This window comes from Harpegnathos saltator, unplaced genomic scaffold, assembly GCF_003227715.2.
Source record: "Harpegnathos saltator strain DR-91 unplaced genomic scaffold, Hsal_v8.6 scaffold286, whole genome shotgun sequence".
Lineage (NCBI taxonomy): Eukaryota > Metazoa > Arthropoda > Insecta > Hymenoptera > Formicidae > Harpegnathos > Harpegnathos saltator.
In genome coordinates, this window is record NW_020230079.1 from 1 (window position 1) to 24,153 (window position 24,153).

Here is a 24,153-nt window from a genome sequence, read left to right on the forward strand (position 1 = left end):
CCGACGCGCCTACAAACCACCCGCGACATCGCCTTCCGGGGCCGAACTCTTGTATCAAATTAAATATAGAATACAGCTAACGTACTTATATTACTCACGAACGTCTCGCTGCTTTCCTCCTCACCGAACCCGGACTCCGACGAGCCTTATCCGCGCGAAACGCGTAGCAGCGACCGAACCGCGGAGTTCGGCCGTTACAACTTGATAATGGCAATCGAAATAACTTAGCTTTATTTTATGCTTACTGAGATACAAGAGTTCGGCCCCGAAGGCGGTGTCGCGGGTTGCGTCTATAAGGCGCGTCGGTACGGTACGGTGCGGTGCAGTGAGCGGTACAAGCGCTCGTACGGACGGATAGGCCGTGCGAAAAACGGGGCCTATTGCGCGACGCGTGTAGACGGTAACGACGGTAACGGCGCGGTGATCGGTCTCGCTTCGCGACGCTGGGCGTCTCGGACAATTATCGCCCAATACTCGTCTCGAAATCGCTCGCGTATAAATGGTCGCCGGACCGAAGATTTCGATTCTCGGTCGAACGCACGCACGCGAGTCGCGGGATACGCGAAATGATTTCGTCCGTCGGGGCCGAGGACTCTCGACAGAGAAGGCGTACGCACCTTCCCTTTTCCCTACGTTCGCGGAGGAAAGCGGCCAAGTGCTGCGGACACTCAGCGGAGACGGCGGACACACCGTCCCGGGTTCTTGGTCGCTAGATGGATCGCCTAAAGACTGAGTACGCTCAGCGGAGTTCGCCGACGGACGAACCCCTGACTCAAGGCGGCGGGTAATGGCGAGAGACTGTCGAGTACGCTCGACTGAGCACGCGCACGCACGAGCCCAGGAAGACGGGAGACGGCCAAGTATCAAGTACGCTCGATCGAGACTGCGGACGCACAATCCCGTTTGCTTAGTCGCCGGTCGGGTAGTCGGAATACGGAAAGCAGAGCGAAACGGTCCGGATATTCTCTCTTTCGGCATACAAGCGTCTAGATCGAATCGGCGGTACGAATCGGTCTGGTCTCTAGAAGCTCGATCGCCGCCGTTTTATAATTGATCGCGCTACGATTGATACGGCGGCGATCGAGCGGCGCGCCTATCGGCGCGAGGCATGGTGACGGCGCGTGATCGCGGCCGCGCGTGCTAACGGCAGCGCGTGATCGCCGCGGCGCGCGATAGCGGCGGCGCATGATAGCGACGGCGCGTGATAGCGGCGGCGCGATTGTTTCGGTACTTTAGGGTGGCGCAAAGCGCCGTTCTTCGGCCCGACAGGTGGTCGGTCGGGCCGGTATACGGTAAGTAAGTAACGAGGTGCATCTGCGCCGCGTTACATTCTGATGGAAACTAGCTATATTGTATACATACGTAGAGTATTGACGTCATGCGTGGAAAATTTTGAAAATTCTAGGCTGTACGGACTCGAGTTTCTGAGGCCCCTGCTCTTGAGTCGCGCGAGCGCTTGTGAACATGTTCTAGCAGATAAGGATAATTTCGAAGATAAAAACTATTCAGCGATTGTTAGAAAACGATACCTCCGGTCTATGTCTACCCGAACCGAATATTTTTACCTGTGTGTGTCCCCTCGCTTTCGAACTCGAAAAGTTTACAACGGGTCTTGTTACCGCGAATTGGAGATCACAGGGAAGAGAGAAGAGGTGGAGAAAAAGGAATGTACAAAATTTTTATAGAATAAATTCACATTTTATTTTTGAGGTTAATTTCATAGCTTTGCAAACATTCGTAGCACTCTGCATTCGTTATAATTTCGCGTATAATTTCATTTAAATAAATCGAGGTTAATTCATAGAATACAATATTAAAGTAGTCTAAAACGAGTCTAAAAATGGTAAATTTTTTATTCGGCGTCGTACGCATTCTTCGATTTTTCGATATTTAGCAGTGAGCGTCTGTTTCACAAAATCTTCGTTTATGTCTTTCTTCGGAAGATTAAACTCTATCTCGGATATTAAAATATATTTACAATTATTTACAAGAGCTGCAACCGATTGTAAGTGCTCGTATCTAACGTCGATACATTTCGCGATAGTTTCCAGACCATCGAAAGAAGTCTTCTGCATTACAATATTTTCCGGGTACAGTTTACGCATCTTCAACGGTGGCTGCTTCAAATGTATAGAGTTCTTCGATGTTTTCTTCACAGGTTCGTTTTCGTTCTCCATTTTCCCTCGTTGGCTCACCATTATAGCCCGTGCACTGTACACAGAGGTGATGGTGATGTCGTTAATGATGATAGGTGTTGGCATATTCTTATTTTCCCCGCACAAATAAGAATTTGCAGAGGGTATAATATTTTCAAATTTCTCCCACGCATTTAAATCAAGGAGAATTCCTGAAGCCGTGTTTCCCATTATCTTGATCGCCGGCTCGAATATTCCCACGTCGTACATGGTGCGCAACCCAACTTGCGCCCTCCTAGTGTTCGAATTGTTAAGAGAATTGTTAAGAGCGTAAGTCGTGCATAGAAGCATGTTGCGTTCGTTTCTCACCTCTGTAGAGAGGCTGTTCGATGTCTTCTTAAGATCAGCGTTCACGTTAGTGACGGACATTATGTAACGAGGCGCAAATGCACCTCGTTACTACCGGCCCGACCGACCACCTGTCGGGCCGAAGAACGGCGCTTTGCGCCACCCTAATCAATCGAGATTATCGATCGCGCGCCGTTATCTTGCGCCGCCGCTATCGCGCGCCGCGGCGATCACGCGTTGCCGCTAGCGCGCGCGGCCGCGATCACGCGCCGTCGCCGTGCTTCGCGTTGATAGGCGCGCCGCTCGATCGCCGCCGTATCAGTCGTAGAGAATACGACTATAAAACGGCAGCGATCGAGATTCTGAGCACTAGACCGATCCATACCGCCGATTCGATCTAGACGCTTGTATGCCGAAAGATAGAATTTCCGGACCGTTTCGCTCTACCTTTCGCTTTCCGACTACCCGACCGGCGACTAAGCAAACGGGATTGTGCGTCCGCAGTCTCGATCGAGCGTGCTCGATACTTGGCCATCTCCCGTCTTCCTGGGCTCGTGCGTGCACGTGCTCTGTCGAGCGTACTCGACAATCTCTAGCCTTTACCCGCCGCCTTGAGTCAGGGGTTCGTCCGTCGGCGAACTCCGCTGAGCGTACTCAGCCTTTAGGCGATCCGTCTAGCGACCAAGAACCCGGGACGGTGTGTCCGCCGTCTCCACTGAGTGTCCGCAGCACTTGGTCGCTTTCCTCCGCGAACGTAGGGAAAAGGGAAGGTGCGTACGCCTTCTCCGTCGAGAGTCCTCGGCCCCGACGGACGAAATCATTTCGCATATTCCGCGACTTGCGTGCGTGCGTTCGACCGAGAGTCGAAATCTCCAGTCCGGCGATCATCTATACGCGAGCGATTTCGAGCCGAGTATTGGGCGATAATTGTCCGAGTCCGACGCCCAGCGTCGCAAAGCAAGACCGATCACCGCGCCGTTACCGTTGTTACCGTCTACACGCGTCGTGCAATAGGCCCCGCCTCCGGCGCGGCCTATCCGTCCGTGCACGCGCGTGTACCGCACACCACACCGCACCGTACCGTACCGACGCGCCTAATAGACGCGACCCGCGACAACGCCTTCGGAGCCGAGCTCTTGTATATAAGTAAGCATAGAATAAATCTAAGTTATCGATATTTCTACTCTCAAGTGTCTCGCTGCTTTACTCCTCCTCGAACCCGTACTCCGACGAGCCTTATCCGCGCACAACGCGTAGCGACGACTGAATCGCGGAGTTCGGCTGTTACAATTATTCTTGCCAGAACTTGTAACTCACACGAGAACTAGCTATGCAGCGAGTAGAAGCAACGAAGCTTCCGCGGTGGTCCCGCTAGCTCATATCCGTGAAAGCGCCACATTGAATAAGCTTTTTCACGAGGCGCTCGCGGCCGCGGGAATAGCTTATTTTAGCGCAGCTAGCGATATTAGCTTGTCAGCGCGAAGCTATGAGCTAATAATCGTTCAATGAGCTCGTACGAGCGAACGCTTGTGAAAGAGACAGCTTCTAGCGATACAATTTGCTAAGATTTTATTGTGATTCGAGGGAGCGTATTCAAAAATAGAAATACATATATATTTATAAGTGAATTTATTTCTTTATTTTTGTAAAATAATTATTTTAATATTATATACATACAGTTGTACAAAAGTTTTCTGCTAAACTACTGTGTACGCAATATACAGATAAGTCATTATTGAGAGAAAACAGTCTTATATTTTTACACATAATACTTAACTCTATATTTACATTTATACATTTTTCTTATTCTCTAGAAATAAATGTACAGATTTTATGGAGGAGAAGGGCCAACCGAATATTCTCTTACGAAGCTACGTAGCCATATGGCAGAGAGTGTCTTGTATTGTTGTCGAATCTACGTTTTAGAGCGATTCGGCGTACCGCATTTCACGATGTCGTAACGAGAGGCGAGAACAAGTCGAGCATGCCTGTGCTACTAAAACGTAGATTCGACAACGACACAGGAGTCGACCAATTTTTGCCTGTGGGGAGGCCCATCAAAACATTCCCCCGCTACTCGAATCGCCGGCGCCGGTGGGCGTGGTTTAGTGGCGCCGGGAGGTCGAGTGGAGGGCGAATGTTTTGACGGGCCATACCTTCCCACATACTACTAGTATAGACCAGAGCTGGCCACAATCTGCACATTTCGGGCGAAATTCAGTAGGTGACGCCTACCGTCCCCTGCACCGCTCCGCGCTCAGTGGCTAGGGTGACGATCGTGATGCGCTCAAGCCCGTCGCTGTATAAGAAATCAGTTGGTGCGTCATATTATCATTAAAATTGTTTCCTCGTTTAATAACCACTTTAGAATATATATGTTTACGTGTTTAATACATATATATATATTTTATATATATATATAATTAATTACAATGTGTAATTAAAAGAATGCCATTAAAAAAAGTATAATTAAAGAACTATTATAATAGATTTCCACATCACTCATGAGGTACTATTGTTGATGTGTTTTTTTTTTAATGGTTTCCCCAGTAGGCCTATTCCACTAAACAATGAAGACAAAATACGATAAAATGTATGGCTCGGCGGGAAAACTAGATGAAAAGAGGTAAACGATCATATTTAGGAAGAAATAAACTAGCACGTCTTGGGTCGTTTAGACTCTACTATAGATGATATATCCACAGACATTTTAGAAGAACTAGCTCGCATCAACGAAGAAAGTGATGTATCATTTAGAGAAGAACATTTATCCGTTTTTGTCAATTTCATTCTTGAGAAGGAGCATTCGCATAAATATGTGGACCCAAACATAGAAAAAATTCGGAGACCAAAATCTCTAAGACGTGGATAAGATGAAGACTCTAAAATTTTGAAAAACTCGGTCTCCTTTTCTAATCGGGATTTCAAAGAAATATCGCATTGCAAATCGCACGATTCTTCCTGAAGAAATAGGCTTTGTTCCTCGATTTGCGCGGTAAGAGGATTGCTAAAGAGGATTAAATCTTGTCTTAAACTTTCGAAGTCAGAAAAACGCCTATCAAATTGATCAATTAAAGATTGAATAATATTCAGTTGCTTTGGAAAATTACAATTTGTGCCGTGTTCTTTAAAGAGAATTTGGCAAGAAGGGAAAAAGTGAAGAACATTACCTTGCAACTGATTTTTAAGAAGCAGCAATTTTCTGCGGAAAGCATCGATACAACTAACTTTGTGTAATTGTTTGATTGGACTTTTGCAGCTTTAAATTTAGAATATTTAAATGATTTGTTAAATCAGTTATTAAAGCAGGCTAATGTGAGTCAACTATGTATTTTTGCTCAAATCATATGTAAAACGATTTTTCATATGTCGAGGAGTTCTTAAACTTTGTATCATTACACAGGAGAACAACAGGTATTAAGATCTTTAAGGCTGTTAGCCAAATTCTACAAAAGTTTGACATCGATTTCTCCAAATGTTCGGCTATAGTCACCGATGGTGCAAAAGCAATGATAAGTTTGAAAAACAGCTTTCTCGAATAAATAAGTCAGCGAGGTTTTAAAATCTCTGTTACTCATTGTATCATTCGTCTTATCTACGTCTTAGAGATTCGTACGTAATTTCGCCTTTTCGGCGTACTCTTTGCTCTAAAATTTTGTTTTCCTGCCGAGCCATACATTTTATCGTATTTCGTCTTTGTTATTTAGTGCAATAAGTCTACTGGCGAAACCACTAAAAAAAACGCATCAGCAATAGCATCTCAAGGGTGAAATCTATTGCAATAATTCTTTAATTATACCTTTTTTAATGATGTAATTCTTTTAATTATACATTGTTTTACTATACATTGTACATTATACATTGTTTTATTACACATTAACTATATATATATATATATATAATTTTTTCCTCGCTTAATAATTACTTTCAAATATATATAAGTTTATGCATTATATATGTATATATATATATACATGCGTATGCGCACACACACACACACACACACACACACACACACACACACACATATATATACATATTATATTATATATATATACAGGGTGAGTCAATTAAAGTGATACAGACTTATATCTTGGAAATGAATTATTTTAGAGAAAAATGTTTCAGACAAACGTTGTATGGTGTCAAATGGGACATAAGAAGGTATCATTGGTTAGACTTTGATTAGCCATTTGAAGGTTACGTGAAGGTCACCAACAATTTTTGAAATAGAATGCCCTACTTTTTTTGGCATATTCTTATAACATATTTCAAGAGCTTTCCAAAACATTACAACAAAGTACTTTTTTGTTAAGTACACCCCGAGTTATGAAGCTTCAAAGTTGCAGTACCGCCGGCATTTGCATTATCCAAGATGTACCGCGTGGAGGTTGAACGCTCAGATTTACACCTCTTTGTATGTGTGGGTGTGTGTGTAATAGTGTGTTCATCACAGAGATAAAGACCCCATGGTTCGTCACCTCCATAGTATTTTATGACTCCAAACTTTATCTGCTGTGTCTGTATGAGAAGTAAATAAAATTTTAAAAAATTGATCGCATTGTATGTTCAAAATGCTGACCCTCTGCTAAAATACATATCAAAATTCTTTCACAAAAACACTCTCGGACGTGAGCTAACATTTCTGGTGTCACTTCAGCGCAGGCTCGACGATTCTGTTTTTCATGTCCTCAGCTGCTGTGGGTGCAATTGACATTACTCGATCTTTTATAAAACCCCAGAGGGAGAAATCTAATGATGTTAAATCAGGCGAGCGAGCCGGCCATTCGATAATTTCTCCTCGTCCTATCCATTTTCTAGGAAATATTTGGTTCATGACTCGTCTAGACCACATCGCATTATGTGGAGGTGCACCATCGTGCTGCATCCACATTAGATTTCTTCCTCTGGGGTTTTATAAAAGATCGAGTAATGTCAATTGCACCCACAGCAGCTGAGGACATGAAAAACAGAATTCGTCGAGCCTGCGTTGAAGTGACACCAGAAATGTTAGCTCACGTCCGATAGTGTTGTGACGCCTGGCGTGCGTCCGCGCAAGTCCTTCCTGCTTACGGTGCAGAAGCGGGCTCCGCCGAGATCCGGCCTGTCGGAACCCAGAGGCAGGAAGGGATCGTGCTCGATGTACGCATTTGTTTGCGTTATTAATAAGGCTTTATTAAACAAAATAAGATAGTGGGTAAACATAAGATGCCGCGATCGGCCGCGACGGCAGCGGTGAGTCGTTGTGCAAACGGGTCGCTTGACCAGGGTTGCACAACTTCCTGTCGTGACGACACGGCGGTCGCGTCCGTACGGGGATCGCTCGCTCGCGGTCCGCGTTTCTTCGTTCTGGCGGACTGTCGCGCCCGTCGTCGGGATTCCGCCGTCGTGCTTCCGTGACACCCCAAGATCGTCGCGTGTGCGAAATCGTTCGGTCGCAGGGACTTCCGCCCCTAATATCAGACCCGCTGGTTGGCGAGGACTCTCGCCTCGGTATTCACGAGTACGCTCGTGTCAGGAGCGGCGAGGACTCTCGCCTCGGTATTCACGAGTACGCTCGTGTCAGGAATGGCGAGGAATCTCGCCTCGGTATTCACGAGTACGCTCGTGTCAGAAGCGGCGAGGACTCTCGCCGGGATATGCTCGTGTCAGGAGCGGCGAGGACTCTCGCCGGGATATTCACGAGTACGCTCGTGTCAGGAACGGCGAGGACTCTCGCCTTGAGAAATCACGAGTACACTCGTCATTCTGCCGGAGAACTCTCGGGCTGGATGACGACTCGTCTATCTGCGACGAGACGTCGGAAGGAAAAAGTCTCTAGCGAGTCGCACTGCGCCTTATATCGGCCGCCCGTACGACTCCGGATCGTTCCCCTCCCGTATTCCGTGGCATCGACCATACGTGACGGCCGCATGCTGTGCGCGCCGAGGCGGACCTTGCTTCCACGCGCGCGCCGCGTGCTCGCTCGCTCCCTTGTTTTCTCGCTCGCTCGCGGTGCTTTTCGCTCGCTTGCTACTCCGTCTGCTCGCTTGTACCCGGCGCAGGGTCCATGACCCGGGGTCGACATGCATTTCGCGTGGCCCGATCAGTAACGATTAGCGCATCGTTACAGTGTTTTCGTGAAAGAATTTTGATATGTATTTTAGCAGAGGGTCAGCATTTTGAACATACAATGCGATCAATTTTTTAAAATTTTATTTACTTCTCATACAGACACAGCAGATAAAGTTTGGAGTCATAAAATACTATGGAGGTGACGAACCATGGGGTCTTTATCTCTGTGATGAACACACTATTACACACACACCCACACATACAAAGAGGTGTAAATCTGAGCGTTCAACCTCCACGCGGTACATCTTGGATAATGCAAATGCCGGCGGTACTGCAACTTTGAAGCTTCATAACTCGGGGTGTACTTAACAAAAAAGTACTTTGTTGTAATGTTTTGGAAAGCTCTTGAAATATGTTATAAGAATATGCCAAAAAAAGTAGGGCATTCTATTTCAAAAATTGTTGGTGACCTTCACGTAACCTTCAAATGGCTAATCAAAGTCTAACCAATGATACCTTCTTATGTCCCATTTGACACCATACAACGTTTGTCTGAAACATTTTTCTCTAAAATAATTCATTTCCAAGATATAAGTCTGTATCACTTTAATTGACTCACCCTGTATATATATATAATATAATATGTATATATATGTGTGTGTGTGTGTGTGTGTGTGTGTGTGTGTGTGTGTGTGTGCGCATACGCATATATATATATATATACATATATAATGCATAAACTTATATATATTTGAAAGTAATTATTAAACGAGGAAAAAATTATATATATATATAAAGATAGTTAATGTGTAATAAAACAATGTATAATGTACAATGTATAGTAAAACAATGTATAATTAAAAGAATTACATCATTAAAAAAGGTATAATTAAAGAATTATTGCAATAGATTTCACCCTTGAGATGCTATTGCTGATGCGTTTTCTTTAGTGGTTTCGCCAGTAGACTTATTGCACTAAATAACAAAGACGAAATACGATAAAATGTATGGCTCGGCAGGAAAACAAAATTTTAGAGCAAAGAGTACGCCGAAAAGGCGAAATTACGTACGAATCTCTAAGACGTAGATAAGACGAATGATACAATGAGTAACAGAGATTTTAAAACCTCGCTGACTTATTTATTCGAAAAAGCTGTTTTTCAAACTTATCATTGCTTTTGCACCATCGGTGACTATAGCCGAACATTTGGAGAAATCGATGTCAAACTTTTGTAGAATTTGGCTAACAGCCTTAAAGATCTTAATACCTGTTGTTCTCCTGTGTAATGATACAAAGTCTAAGAACTCCTCGACATATGAAAAATCGTTTTACATATGATTTGAGCAAAAATACATAGTTGACTCACATTAGCCTGCTTTAATAACTGATTTAACAAATCATTTAAATATTCTAAATTTAAAGCTGCAAAAGTCCAATCAAACAATTACACAAAGTTAGTTGTATCGATGCTTTCCGCAGAAAATTGCTGCTTCTTAAAAATCAGTTGCAAGGTAATGTTCTTCACTTTTTCCCTTCTTGCCAAATTCTCTTTAAAGAACACGGCACAAATTGTAATTTTCCAAAGCAACTGAATATTATTCAATCTTTAATTGATCAATTTGATAGGCGTTTTTCTGACTTCGAAAGTTTAAGACAAGATTTAATCCTCTTTAGCAATCCTCTTACCGCGCAAATCGAGGAACAAAGCCTATTTCTTCAGGAAGAATCGTGCGATTTGCAATGCGATATTTCTTTGAAATCCCGATTAGAAAAGGAGACCGAGTTTTTCAAAATTTTAGAGTCTTCATCTTATCCACGTCTTAGAGATTTTGGTCTCCGAATTTTTTCTATGTTTGGGTCCACATATTTATGCGAATGCTCCTTCTCAAGAATGAAATTGACAAAAACGGATAAACGTTCTTCTCTAAATGATACATCACTTTCTTCGTTGATGCGAGCTAGTTCTTCTAAAATGTCTGTGGATATATTAGGTGCGCAACTAAGTTCTCGCTGTTTTTTTGATGAAAATGCAACTTTATTGTGAAAAAATGGTTACAAATGAATCATTCAAAATATTGCTCATCGCTAGCGACAACTTTTTCCCATCTTTCTGGCAGAGCTCGAATACCGTCACGGTAGAAGTGTTCGTTTCTTGAGGCTATCCACGAATCAAGCCATTTTGAGATGTCTTCATATGAGCGGAACTGCTGATTAGCCAGACCATCTGCCATCGAACGGAACAAGTAATAATCGGACGGCGCAATATCTGGGGAATATGGCGGGTGGGGTAGGACTTCCCATTTGAGCGTTTCTAAGTAGGTTTTAACGGGTTTGGCAACGTGAGGCCGAGCGTTGTCATGCTGTAGAATCACTTTTTCGTGCCTCTGCTCGTATTGTGGCCGCTTTTCGCGCAGTGCTCGGCTCAATCGCATCAATTGAGTTCGACACCGTTCCCCAGTGATGGTTTTGTTCGGTTTCAACAGCTCATAATAAATAACACCGCCCTGGTCCCACCAAATACACAACAAAATCTTCGCAGCGTGAATATTCGGCCGATCCGACGACGTAGAAGCATGACCGGGCAGTCCCCATGATTTTGTTCTCTTTGGGTTGCTGTAATGAATCCATTTTTCATCACCCGTAACGATGCGATGAAGAAAAACCCTTCCTTTTTTGCCGCTGGAGCAGTTGTTCACAGGCGAAAAAACGACGCTCAACGTCTCTTGGCTTCAAATCATAAGGAACCCAAGTTCCTTGTTTTTGAATCATTCCCAACGCATGCAATCGCTTGGAAATGGCTTGGCGGGTAACTCCTAGTACTGAAGCAAGCTCTTTTTGCGTTTGGCACGGATCTTCATCGAGCAATGCCTCCAATTCAGCGTCTTCGAAGGTTTTTGGCCTTCCTTCACGCGAACGGTCGTCAACATCGAAATCACCGTCTTTGAAGCGACGGAACCAATCACGGCACGTTGTTTCACTTAGATCAGCATCTCCGTAAACTTTTTGGAGTTCTCGATGCGCTTCAGCCGCCGTTTTCTTCGAATGAAAGAAGAAAAGCAACACTTCCCGCAAATGACGATTATTTGGCACAAAATAAGACATTTTCACACAACCAAAAGTATATGACGCAAAAACAAAATCACTAATGTGTCAAAGCGGTTTGTTTACCATATGTCTAAGCTTGGTTCATGACGTTTTGGTTATGTCACAATCGACCAGCACTTACTACTGGAGCCATCTTTTGAAAAACAGCGGTAACTTAGTTGCGCACCTAATATCATCTATAGTAGAGTCTAAACGACCCAAGACGTGCTAGTTTATTTCTTCCTAAATATGATCATTTACCTCTTTTCATCTAGTTTTCCTGCCGAGCCATACATTTTATCGTATTTTGTCTTCATTGTTTAGTGGAATAGGCCTACTGGGGAAACCATTAAAAAAAACACATCAACAATAGTACCTCATGAGTGATGTGGAAATCTATTATAATAGTTCTTTAATTATACTTTTTTTAATGTCATTCTTTTAATCATACATTGTAATTAATTATATATATATATATAAAATATATATATGTATTAAACACGTAAACATATATGTTCTAAAGTGGTTATTAAACGAGGAAACAATTTTAATGATAATATGACGCACCAGCTGATTTCTTATACAGCGACGGGCCTGAGCGCATCGCGATCGTCGCTCTAGCCGCTGAGCGCGGAGCGGTGCGAGGGGACGGTAGGCGTCACCTACTGAATTTCGCCCGAAATGTGCAGATTGTGGCCAGCTCTGGTATAGACCAAAGCGTCTTATTTGTATCAGGTACCAGGTGTAGCGGTTAATAATTCTTAATTTTTTAAGAGATGGCGCTGGAAACAAGGATTGGTTCACAGTTTAACCTCTTATGTCATTTTGTTGCTATGACGGTACCTTTCAAAACGCCATTAATGTTTAAACGATTTCGAGTTGGCATCATATTTTTTTCGTGTAGTAAACATGTCGAGTTTCAAGCCAAATAAAGAGCATTTGCTGCACGTACTGCTTTTCTTGTTCAGTCAAAAGAAAAACGCGAGTGAAAGCTGTCGTATACTTGTGGAAACTTACAGTGACAATGTCCTAACGCAAGACGCTTGTGTGCGTTGGTTTAGACGATTATAAGTGGTGATTTTGACTTGAAAGACAAAGAACGTCCAGGTCAACCGAAAAAATTTCAAGGTGCCGAATTGCAAGCATTGTTGGACGAAGACGATACGCAAACTCAACAACAAATGACAGAGAGGTTAAATGTTGGTCGCCGAACCATTTGTGATCGTCTGCATGCCATGGGAAAGATCCAGAAAGCAGGAAAATGGATACCACATCCGTTGAACGATAGACATGAAAAAGCGAAAAACGGTGTGCGAAGTTTTGCTTTCTCGGCATAAAAGAAAGATTTTTTTGCATCGTATCGTGACTGGAGACGAGAAATAGATATATTTTGAGAACCAAAAACTCAGAAAATCATGGTTTACCCAGGACAATCATCAACATCGACCGCAAGACCGAATCGCTTTGGAAAGAAGACAATGCTGTGCATTTGGTGGGATCAGAAGGATGTCATGTACCATGAGCTTCTGAAACTAGGTGAAACAGTTGATACCGTCAACAAATGATCAATTTGAACCATGCATTGATCGAAAAGCGACCAGAATGGGCTATAAGGCACGGGAAAGTAATTTTGCAGCACGACAACACCCCATCACACACAGCGAAAGCGGTTAAAGACACCATTTCTACACTTAGCTGGGAACTCTTGCCCCACCCGCCGTATTCACCAGACTTGGCCCCTTCCGACTACCACTTGTTTTCATCGATGTCTCACGCACTCTCCATGAAACATTTCAATAATTACGGAGATGTTGAAAAATGGCTTGATGATTGGACCACCTCAAAAGATGTACGGTTCTTTTGGGAGGGCATCCACAAATTGCCAGAGAAATGGGAAAAATGTGTAACTAGCGATGGCGCATACTTTAAATAAACCATTTTTTACCTTTCTCCCAATTTAAATGTGTTTTTTTAAGAAAAAATTAAGAGTTATTAACCGCCACACCTGGTAAAAGTAATATAATATACATACAGAGCTCCAACTACAGATCTAATATTTATTATGCTACTGTTTATGTATTATAATTGTATATTTTAATTATCTGATGCTTTGTTCTCTAAAGTATGTAGTACATTTACGTAAATATATTACAGAGGTATATGCATGTACATCCACTGCAGAATAAACAAACATATTGCAGAAAATAAAACGTATCTACAAAACGTATTCACATAGAAAATAATGTAAGAAAATATACAACGACGTTTCTTATAAATCTGTCTCATAGATATTGCGACAATACATATAATTATTTTTATTTTAACGGAACTCAGTTATTTTGAGGTTATAGGTTAACTCTGGGTAAGACTTCCATTATCTATGGGACGTGATTCCCTATTATCATTAATAGATACAGATAATGTGTTTATCTTTTACTTTTGTGCAGCAACAAATACTGTGGGTCGCTGTTCAGAATCACTATTCTTTCCTTTCTTCTTCAAAATAACTGCAAGCACGCATACGCTAATCACAACGGAATCGCTATATTTGCAATAGCTCGAAATAGGGATCTTCTAATATAGAGCTGGCCACAATCTGCACATTTCGGGAGAAATTCAGTAGGTGACGCCTACCGTCTCTCTCGCACCGAGATAGAAGCTGAGCTTCGCGCTCAGCGGCTAGGGCGAGATCACGGTGCACTNGGTGCTAAATTTTAAATGTAACAGATAAAAAATCTCGAAAACTGTGAAAGATATTAAAAAAAGCTAAAACACCATGATTTCCATGATTTCAAAGGGGAAAGAGAACGGCTTTATCAATTTTTTATTTGGATGGCATTTTCAAGGTCAGTTGAAGGTCAATTTAATTTTTTTAAATAGAAAACCCAATTTTTTATTATATCTTATTTTTCTACCAATTAATTTTAACAACTTTTGTCTGAAACATTTTTTTATTTGCCTAATATTTTTTTAAATATTTAAGGAAAACTTGGTAACTTTTTCAACATTTAACTTACGATATCTCGCTAACTATTCGTCGAAAGAAAAAATAGTATTAGACTTTTTTACTTTATTTACTATCAAGAATATATTACTATAATAATGCCTTAACTTTTGTTAACTTCATAATTTTGAAATTTCCAAAAGTTGATAAGTTAACAAAAGTTAGGGCACTATTATAGTAATATATTCTTGATAGTAAATAAAGTAAAAAAGTCTAATACTATTTTTTCTTTCAACGAATAGTTAGCGAGATATCGTAAGTTAAATGTTGAAAAACTTACCAAGTTTTCCTTAAATATTTCACAAAATATTAGGCAAATTAAAAAATTATTTCAGGCAAAAGTTGTTAAAATTAATTGATAGAAAAAGAAAATATAATAAAAAATTGGGCTTTCTATTTTAAAAAATTAAGTTGACCTTCAACTGACCTTGAAAATGCTCTCCAAGTAAAAGACTGATAATACCTTTCTCTTTCCCCTTCGAAATCATGGAACATATGTTTTAATTTTTTTTAATATCTTTCATAGTTTCCGAAATTTTTTACCTGTTACGTTTGAAATTTAGCACCCTGTATACATTAAAATGAACGTAACGATCCGCGAATTCCAATAGTACTTATCAAAGATATGTATTCTACGATAGTCATTAATTAATAATGGCCGTGCAACCGCTGAGGCATTTTCTATCGTTATCAACACACTTAATGCTGCAAGGTAAATGCATCCATTATGTTTCAGGGCTGCCTTCAAATTACCAGAAACATGCTGGGTAGCTCCGTATGCGTAAAACTTGGTGCAATGCTAAAAAAGTGCAGTTTCTACGCCAGAAATGCTCATTCCGAGATTGATCTTCGATCTAACATTATCGGATTCACGTTTTCTTTTTTTTAATAACAAATGTACTGAAAGAATCGAATGAAACGAACGAAAATCGGATTTACGCAAATTTTGTGCACACAAACTGCAGTCTCGAGTCAAGTCTCGAGTAGAAACTGAATCAGATATTAATAATATGACGCAGAAATTTGAACTACAACATTTTGTCGAGTGAAAATGTTAAATAATAAAACTGAAATATGTTGGCATACATGTACAATATAAATGGCCCGAAAATTTGATCCAATGTATATGTATGCATTATAACTGTCAGTTGACAGCTGTCATTTTGACAGCTTGATATATCATATCGCATTATATTATTAGATTCAAACACAATGGTACCACACAATGGTAGTTAAAGAAACTAATGAATTTTGGCCTAACAGATGTTAAGAATTTATTAATTGCGTGTAAATTGTGTGTAACCGACATCATTGAGAATTTTATGGAAGTTCCCACGGATGTTCATGAATACATGAAAAATCAAGTTATATGCGTTCTGCGCCGTATCTCGATCGGAGTCTCAATCGCTCGAACGGACAATAGATGCGTTTTGACTGTTTCCGCCGCGGGCGCGGGCGTGCGCCGACATTTCCGCCTCTATGATTCTCTACGTCGCCGTATTAATTAGGCAGCAAGAATGGACGGGCAGCTTGCGCACCCGCAAAAGTGAAATTGCAATTGAATTAGTAATATCGATATCACGTTGAATAATGCATGAGGTGATATTCCCCGCGCTACAACGGCGATTCCCACAACTTCGTACACGCATATACAGGGTGCACGATTTATCTGAAGACATTGAAATATCTCGAGAACTATGCATTGGATAAAAAAAGTAGTTAATGAAAGTTGTTAGTCTCGAAGGGGGACATCCAATGATACCAAACTCGACCTCCACCTCACCCCCTGGGGGTGGGGTTTGGGGGTAACTTTGAAATCTTAAATGGAAACCCCCATTTTTTATTGCAGATACAGATTCTACGCCACAAAATACGTAAATTTTGTCCGAAACTTTTTTTTTTATTCGTGATAGATGGCGCTGTAATCGCAAAAAATTATATTTTCCGCAATTCTCCAGAAATGATCATTGGATTGAGAAATAAAAAATACCTGTTCAATATTTTTAAAGAACATAATAAAAGTTATTCCCCCCCGCCATCCTCTCGGGGTAGGGTGGGTGGTAACGTTCAAATCTCAAATGGGAACCCGAATCGAAGAGGGAACTGCTCGACTGTGTAACGCTAAACTGTGTAACGCTAAAAATAGTTTCTCGGAAAAATTCAACGCTATCTATCACGAATGAAAAAAATTGTTTTAATAAAAATTTCACGTACAATCTAATTCTGCAATGAAAAATGTGGGTCCCCATTTGAGATTTGAAACGAGATTTAAACGTTATCACCCACCCTACCCCGAGAGGATGGGGGGGGGAATAATTTTTATCATGTTCTTTAAAAATATTGAACAGGTATTTTTTATTTCTCAATCCAATGATCATTTCTGGAGAATTGCGGAAAATATAATTTTTTGCGATTACAGCGCCATCTATCACGAATAAAAAAAAAAGTTTCAGACAAAATTTACGTATTTTGTGGCGTAGAATCCGTATCTGTAATAAAAAATGGGGGTTTCCATTTAAGATTTCAAAGTTGCCCCCAACCCCCACCCCCAGGGGGTGAGGTGGGAGATCGAGTTTGGTATCATTGGATGTCCCCCTTCAAGACTAACAACTTTCATTAACCACTTTTTTTTATCCAATGCATAGTTCTCGAGATATTTTAATGTCTTCAGATAAATCGTGCACCCTGTGTACATATACAGGGTATACCAAAAGTCTGGAAGCGGTCGAATATTTCATAAACTATGCATTTTAGAAAGAAATGTTTCAAACAAAAGTTATTTGGTTCGAGTGGGGACATAAAATGGTGTCATTGGATTGACCTTGAGTGAACGTTCTAAGGTTATACGGAGTTCAACTTTGTTTTTTAAACAGAAATCCCTATTTTTAATTACATATTCTTGTAGCTCATCTCGAGAGCTTTCCGAAACATTATAAATAAGTTATATTTTATTGAGGATTTTCCAAGTTATGGGGCTTGAAAGTTACAATACCGCCGCGCCGGCATTAGCCAAGGTATACCGCATAGAGGTTGCACGATCAGATTTACACCTCTTGTGTATGTGTGTGTGTGTGTGTGTGTGTGTGTGTGCGTATGGTGTCACAGTAGAGATAAGTAGTTACTTGTTCAAAGGATCTAACATAATCACCATACCCTTAAATCATTCGCAATAATTCTGTCTGAAAAGAATCGTCAGAAGATTCAATGAATCGGACCGTAGACTAGGGGAAGAGTCAAATATCTAAATTATTATACTTTTCATAGTTCTTTTCCAATAAAAGTCTTGCTACATTAATCGTTCTGATTTGACCTGTAGTCGAACGTTTTCCTATCCTGGATACATTCAGCTCTTCGCATTACGACACATTATCAAGCAACTGAGTGAAATTTCAGTGGCATCCAGAATGGTATTGTCTGAAAGAGAAAAAATTACTTTACTGATGATACAAGGATATGGTGATCGCGTTAGATCCTATGAACAAGTAGCTGCTTTATTTAACAATATTTATCCAGATCGTGAGCCGATGTCGAAGTCTACAGTCCAGAAAACGGTCAGACGATTTGATGAAACAGGATCCGTCAAGGACCGACAACGCACTGGCAGACGAAAATTAGCGACAAACTTGGATAAGAGTTTCGAAGTGATACGAACATTCGTCGAAAATCCTCATTCTACTTTAAGTTGAAGTTACAACACAGGCGCATGAGATTAGTACAATGTCCATTCATCGTATTTTAGCGAAAGAGAAATGGTATCCTTTCAAAATTAAAATCACTCAGGAGCTATCGGAAAATGATTTTGATCGAAGAAATTAATTCTGCGATGAAATGATGTATCAATACGATGATAATAATAACTTTTTCGATCACATAATTTTTTCCGACGAAGCTTCTTTTGAATTGAATGAAGCGGTAAATCGGCATAATTACCAATATTGGAGTGATGAAAATCCTCGCTGGATGCATGATATCCGCACGCAGTATCCCTATAAACTTAACGTTTGAGCAGGTTTTTGCGAACGTGATATTGTTGGACCATTCTTCATTAATGGGAATTTGAACGCGGCGATCTATCAGGAGCTATTGCAAAATGAAGTCATACCCGCTCTTGAAAATATGTTTGATGGAAACATAGAAAATATTTGGTTCCAACAAGATGGTGCAGGCCCACACTATGCAGTAGCAGTACGGCAATTTCTAGATAATACTTTTCCAAATCGATAGATAGGAAGACGTACGTGGTCAAATAGAGTGGCCTGCTAGATCATTAGATCTTTCTCCTGTCGATTATTTTTTTGGGGATATCTTAAAAACAATGTATACGAAACAAAACTTGCCAATCTTGCGGACCTTAAGGAACATATAATACACCAAGTCGATTTTATCTCGGCAGAGATGAGACGAAATGTTTTAAATAATTTTTATCTACGGTTAGGCCATTGTCAAGCAGCAGACGAAGGTCAATTTGAACACTTACTCAACTAAACCACACATTCTTACACACACACATACACACATGCACGCACACACATACGCACATACACAGCAGAGAGGGTTTGAAGTCATTAAATACTACGGAAGTGACGAACTGTGGGATCCTTATCTCTGCTGTGACACACACACACACACACACATACACAAGAGGTGTAAATCCGATCGTGCAACCTTCACGCGGTACACCTTGGTTAATGCCGGCGGTATTGTAACTCTTAAGCCTCATAACTCGGAAAATACTCAATAAACTATAACTAATAAAATATAAATAATAAAATATAACTTATTTATTATGTTTTGGAAAGCTTTCGAGATGAGCTATAAGAATATGCAATGAAAAATAGGGAGTTCCATTTAAAAAAACAAAGTTGAACTCTATATGACCTTGGAATGTTCACCCAAGGTCAATCCAATAACATCATCTTATGTCCCTCCTCGAACCAAATAACTTTTGTCTGAAATATTTCTTTCTAAAATGCATAGTTTATGAAATATTCGACCGTTTCCAGACTTTTGGTACACTCTGTATATGTATATACAGGGTACTAGGTGCGCAACTAAGTTTCTGGGTTTCCTTCATCAATGAAAAATGGAAAATTTCAAGAGAAATACAAAAAATGGTTTATTCAAAATATCGTCCCTCGCTAGCTACACATTTTTGCCATCTCTCTGGCAGTACATGAATACCGCGACGATAAAACGACGCGTCTTTGGACCGTCGCACAGTGAGACAAATGGGTCTTTTTGTGGACAAAAATCGCTAAACGGCGTAATCCTTCCATGCTTTTTTTTAATTTACTCGCGATGAATTGCTCTGCAATCGTATCGAGCCCGTTTTTTAAATTAGGCTCTCAATTCAAAATGGCGGAAGCGCAAATTTGTCAAATGTATAAAATCTGTAACATATCGAATATTTTTGGATTGGACAAAGTTTATATGGGCTTTTAAGGCCTCCGAGATATATATGTAAGATCGAAATTCTCAGTTTTTGCCAGTGGAGAGGATCTGCAATGGCCCGATATATTTTATACCTGCCTGATATCTCCACATTATCAATGTATTTTACTAATGAGTTTGCGTATATATATTACATATATATATATATAATATAAATATATATGTAACATATATTGCTGGATTATTTATAAATTCCATAGTTTAACGTAAAATTCTGATATAGGTGACAACATATCAAGTCAGTACTCAGATGAAAATAACGGATTAAAGTCACTCGTGTGAACTGGCTATATTAATGATGGTAATACTTATTTCCTTTTATTCTGATGATTTCGTCATGTGCTAAAATGTTTAGTATATTTTTGTCTTTTTTGTAATTAAATAATATTTTGGAGTATTATTTTTTATAATTTTGTATTGTTATTTTATTATTATTATCAATATTATTTTTTATTGGCTACTTCTCGGGAGAAGCGCAAGAAGCAAACAATAAGATTTTTAGAAAATCTTGTGCCCAACATAGCAGAATGCAGTCGCGATGAACTACTAATGGAGATATTATGCAGTATTTTCTAATATCATCAGATCTGGTAATTAGTAGTCTAAGGATAACACCCCAAAAAAAGAGAAAGATTTATCTGCAGAAGCTAAAAAGTTATTACTTAATTGAAACAAAACAGCTTTGTAAAATGACAATTTTGTATATTTTGACAAAATGTTACAATAAATATAAGTAAGATATGTTATAAATATGTTACAATATAAGTTTGTTAAGATACATTATAGATATATATGTTATGTTATAGATATGTTGTGTTATGGATGAGTTGTGTTATAAGTGTTTTGTGTTATAGATGTGTTATAAATATATCATAGATGTTCTAGATGTTTAAATATATAACAAAGTATATACAAAGTGTTCAAACAGAAAAACATAGTAAAATATCAAAACCACAACAAAATACAAAAGTATGAAAAATAATATAAAATTATAAAAAATAATATTGCAAAATATTATTTAATTACAAAAAAAAACAAAAATATACTAAACATTTTAGCACATGACGAAATCGTCAGAATAAAAGGAGATAAATATTACCATCATTAATACAGCTAGTTCACACGATTGACTTTAATCCGTTATTTTCATCTGAATACTGACTTGATATGTTGTCACCTATATCAGGATTTTACGTTAAATTATGGAATTCATAAATAATCGAGCAATATATGTTACATATATATATATATATATATATGTATATATATATTATATATATATACGCAAACTCATTAGTAGAATACATTTCTAATGTGGGGATATCAGGCAGGTATAAAATATATCGGGCCACTGCAGTCCTCTCCACTGGCAAAAACTGAGAATTTCGATCTTACATATGTGTATGTAGGTCTTAAAAGCCCGTATAAGCTTTGTCCGATCCAAAAATATTCGATATTTTACAGGTTTTATACATTTGACAAATTTGCGCGTCCGCCATTTTGAATTGAGGGCCTAATTTAAAAAACGGGCTCGATACGATTGCAGAGCAATTCATCGCGAGTAAATTAAAAAAAAGCATGGAAATCGGTTAAGAATTACGCCGTCTAGCGATTTTTGTCCACAAAAAGACCTATTTATCCCACTGTGCGTCGTTCCGTTGTTGGAAACCATTCATCCAACCAATTTTGCACTTCTTCGAAATTGGCCAAGTGTTGCCCAGCTAAACCATGCGCCATCGACCGGAACAAGTGATAATCGGAAGGAGCCAGGTCTGGCGAATACGGCGGGTGCGGTAGCAGATCCCATTTCAGCGTTTCGATGGTGTCCTGGACGATGGAAGTGCGATGGCACGGAGCGTTGTCGTGCTGCAATATCACTCGTTCATGTCTCGTGAGTGGGACACGTCCCATTCTGGCCGTTTTTCGAGCAACGCATGGTTCAAATTGATCAGTTGTTGTCAGTAGTGATATCCATTGACAGTTTCGCCCGGCTTCTTTTCAGCAGCTCATAGTACACGATTCTTTTCTGGTCCCACCAAACGCAGAGCATTGTCTTTTTTCCGAAGCGATTTGGCCGTGCCGTCGATGTTGATGCTTCGCCAGGTGAAAGCTACGATTTTTTGCGTGTGGGATTCTCTAAACATATCCACATCTCATCTCCAGTAACAATTCGATGCAGGAAATTCTTTCTTTCATGCCGCAAAACCAAAATTTCGGAAGTGGCTCTTCGATTTTCCATCTGTCTCTCAGTCAACTCATGCGGCAACCATTTTCCTTTCCTTTTGAATTTTTCTCATGGCATGTAAACGTTTGGAAATACCTTGGCGAGTGATGTTTAATGCCTCCGCAAGTTGATCTTGTGTTGGCGTATCTTCATCCAATAACGCTTGCAGATTGGCATCCTCAATTGTTTTTAGTCTTCCGAAGCGCTCCTTGTCCTCAGTCAATCGCCTCAAAATCGCCACTTCTAAAACGTTTAAACCAATCTTCATAGGTAGTTTTCGATGGTACATGTTCGCTGTAGGTCTCCTCAAGCAAGCGACGTGTTTCAGCTGCACTTTTTTTAAAGTTAAAGCAGAAAAGCAAAGCTTCCCGCAAATGCTGTTTATTTGGCACAAAACTCGACATCTTCGTTGTTAGAAAAAATATTTTTGCGTTGCGATATGTGTTGGTATTACGACTGGTTATTATTAACAGATGTCCAAGCTATAAAAAAACACAACTTCAGACATATATATCGACTACATGTGTCGTTAGCGCCATCCATGTGTGAAACCAGGGAACTTAGTTGCGCACCTAGTATATATATATATATATATATATAGGATGTATAAAAAGTACCGAGATAGTGAAATATCTCGAAATATCTTGAAAACTAAGCATTTTTGAAGAAAATGTTTCAGACAAATGTTGTATGATTTTAAGAGAGACATAAAACAATTATATCATTTTGTTTACAGATGACGTCACTTTTAAGATATTCACTGATCTTACTTTTTTTAAATGGAAACTTCAATTTCTTATTATATTATTTCTTTCTGCCAATCAATTTTAACAACTTTTGTTTGAAACATTTTCTTATTTGTCTAATATTTTCTGTAATATTTCGGACTTGATAACTTGATAATTTTTTCAATATTTAACTTGCGATATCTCCCTAATTATTTGTCAAAAGAAAAATTGATATTAGACCTTTTTACTCTTACTTAGTCTCAAGAATATATTGTTACAATAGCGCTCTGACTTTTGTTAATTTAATGATTTTGAAATTTTCAAGAGTCGGTAAGTTAATAAAAGTTAGGGAACTATTCAACAATATATTCTGGAGACCAAATAGAGTAAAAAATACTATTTTTCTTCGACAAACAATTGGCAAGATATCGTAAATTAAATGTTGAAAAAGTTACTAAGCTTTCCTTAAATATCACAAAAGCTATTAGGCAACTAAAAAAATATTTCAAACAAAAGTTGTTTAAATTAATTGGTAGAAACAGATGACATAATTGGAAAAAATTAGAGTTTCCATTTAAGAAAAGTAATGATCAATGAATATCTCGAAAGTGGCGCCATCTGTAAACAAAATATAGTTGTTTTATGTCACCCTTAAAACCACACAACTTTTGTCTGAAACATTTTTTTTCTAATATGCTTAGTTTTCGAGATATTTCGCCATCTTGATACTTTTAATACATCCTGTATAACACATACACACACATACATACACATATACACTTCTCTCTCTCTCTCTCTCTCTCTCTCTCTCTCTCTCTCTCTCTCTCTCTCTCCCCCTCCCCCTTCTCTCTCTAACTCTATCTCTTTATCTTTCTCTCTTTCTTTATCTCACTACACGCGGCCTTTCATGGAGTGCCCGACGTCGGTTTTAAATAAAACACGTCCCTTTTTATGTTCCCTGTCCCGCGCGCATCGGGGACGACCCCGTTTTGCTTGCACCCTCCAACTCTCTCCGACTTCTATAATCAAATTCGAGTCGACCTATCGCGAATACGAGAGCGAGCGCGTACGCTTGAGCCTTCACCACCACCACCACCACCACCACCCTGGATTACTTTCGGGAA